The sequence below is a fragment of the Mandrillus leucophaeus genome, unplaced genomic scaffold (assembly GCF_000951045.1).
Source record: "Mandrillus leucophaeus isolate KB7577 unplaced genomic scaffold, Mleu.le_1.0 Scaffold441, whole genome shotgun sequence".
Lineage (NCBI taxonomy): Eukaryota > Metazoa > Chordata > Mammalia > Primates > Cercopithecidae > Mandrillus > Mandrillus leucophaeus.
Genome location: NW_012104710.1, coordinates 595727 through 598122, shown reverse-complemented (window position 1 = coordinate 598122; position 2396 = coordinate 595727). Strand labels below are relative to the sequence as shown.

The 2396-nt window shown below is 40.9% G+C and overlaps 1 protein-coding gene across 2 annotated transcripts in view; it reads left to right on the top strand.

Moving 5' to 3' along the window:
- The window catches only part of RUFY2 (RUN and FYVE domain containing 2), a 67506-nt gene that overhangs the window by 49299 nt on the left and 15811 nt on the right, over nucleotides 1–2396 (top strand). The gene's annotated exons all lie outside the window — the stretch shown is intronic.

Genomic DNA, 2396 nt, shown 5'->3' with positions numbered 1-2396 from the left:
TTAGAACATTCAAATAGCACATAAAGGTTTAAGATAAAAAAGCAAGTACTTCCCTTCTCCTGAGTATTAATCCCCAAAGTTTAGCTAACCTCAAACAATTCTATATGTAAACATCTTGTCATTGATTTAGATAAAATTAGTTATATGGACATATATGTCATTTGTATATATTCAATTAAGTAGAAATCATACTAGAATGGAGACTTAGTTGCTAAAGGTGGGATTCCATTAAAAGATAATGCAACCAATTTCCAAGGACATAAGAAGGAGTAATTCACTAGAACCACAAAAGGAAATATTAGATCTCAAAAAGATAAAGCTGTTTTTGTCTTTACAGCTTTTCAGAGAACAATTCGCATTGTGGTTCTGATAAGCAAGATTTCAATTCCAATCTAGCGTCTATTTATTGAGCACTTTGAGGCAGTCCCTGTGCAAAGTGCTTATTACCTTATTTTCCATTTATTTATTGACAGACACTGAGCTTCTACTATGTGCCAGGCACTATACTAAGTGCTAGACACTCAACAGTGAGCAATCCTCACAATAAAAAATAAGCATCTTTGCATTTACTAAGATCATAACGGTTTAATATTAAAACCATGGAATAGTAAACCTAGGAATATGTGTTACTTTTCACCCATTCCCCAACTAATACTTTTTTGTGTGTGTGTGAGAGGGAGTTTTGCTCTTGTCACCCAGGCTGGAATGCAGTGGTGCTATCTCAGCTCACTGCAACCTCTGCCTCCTGGGTTCAAGTGATTCTTCTGCCCCAGCCTCCTGAGTAGCTGGGATTACAGGTGCCTGCCACCACACCTGGCTAATTTTTAGTAGAGACAGCATTTTACCATGTTGGCCAGGCTAGTCTTGAACTCCTGACCTCAGGTGATCTGCCCACCTTGGCCTCCCAAAGTGCTGAGGTTACAGGCATGAGCCACCATGCCCGGCCCCTCACTTCATACTTAATAGAGACTTTATAGTTGTATTACAGGCATGATCATATAAATGTCTAGATGTTGCCTTTATTTATTTATTTGAGGCAGGGTCTCACTCTGTCACCCAGGCTGGAGTGCAGTGGTGTGATCTGGGCTCACTGCAACCTCTACTTACTGGGTTTGAAAATTGAAATATTTACTCTTATCAGCTTATTATTGAAAGATTATTATTGTTATTGTTTTTTTTTTTTTTTCCCCGAGATGGAGTCTTGCTCTGTTGCCCAGGCTGGAGTGCAGTGGTGCTGTCTCGGCTCACTGCAAGCTCCGCCTCCTGGGTTCACACCATTCTCCTGCCTCAGCCTCCACAGGCGCCTGCCACCACACCTGGCTAATTTTTTTTGTATTTTGGTAGTAGAGATGGGATTTCATCGTTTTAGCCAGGATGGTCTTGATCTCCTGACTTCATGATCCTCCCGCCTTGGCCTCCCAAACTGCTGGGATTACAGGCATGAGCCACCGCGCCTGGCCTGAAAGATTTTTTTTTTAAAAAAGTTAAATAGAGACAGAGTCTCACTATGTTGCCTAAGGCTGGTCTCAAACTCTGGCCTCAAGCAGTCCTCTCGCTTTGGCTTCCAAAAGCATTGATATTACAGGTGTCAGCCACTACATCCAACTTGAAGGATTCTTTTTTACATTTTTATTTATATATTTTATATGGAGGTGGGGTCTCACTCTGTTGCCCAGGCTGATCTCAAACTCCTGGGCTCAAATGATCCTCCCGCCTCCTCAGCCTCACAAAGTATTGGGATTACAGGTGTGAGCCACTACACCTGGTCTGAAGAATTCTTATAAAAAGATAGATTTGGGCCAGGTGCTGTGGCTCATGCCCGTAATCCCAGCACTTTGGGAGGCTGAGGTGGGCAGATCACTTGAGGTCAGGAGTTCGAGGGCAGCCTGGTCAACATGGCGAAACCTCATCTCTACTAAAAATACAAAAATTAGACAGGCATGGTGGCATGTGCCTGTAGTCCCAGCTACTTCGGAGGCTGAGACAGGAGAATATGTATATATGTATATATGTATACACATGCGTACATATATACATATATGTATATACATATATATGTATATACATGTATTTATGTATGTGTGTGTGTATATATACACATATGTGTATATATTTCCTTTCAGGCTTATTTTCATTTCCTTAATTATTAAATTAGACAGTCTACTGTAATTATACAGAAGAATAGTAATTACTCGGAAGAAGAGTCAATGTTTAAAGCATTCCAAATCTATCTTTTTTTTTGGAGACAGAGTTGCTCTGTCACCTAGGCTGGAGTGCAGTGGCGCAATCTCGGCTCTCTGCAACCTCCGCCTCCTGGGTTCAAGCAATTCTCCTGTCTCAGCCTCCTGAGTAGCTGGTACTACTACTATATATATTTATATATACGTATATATATG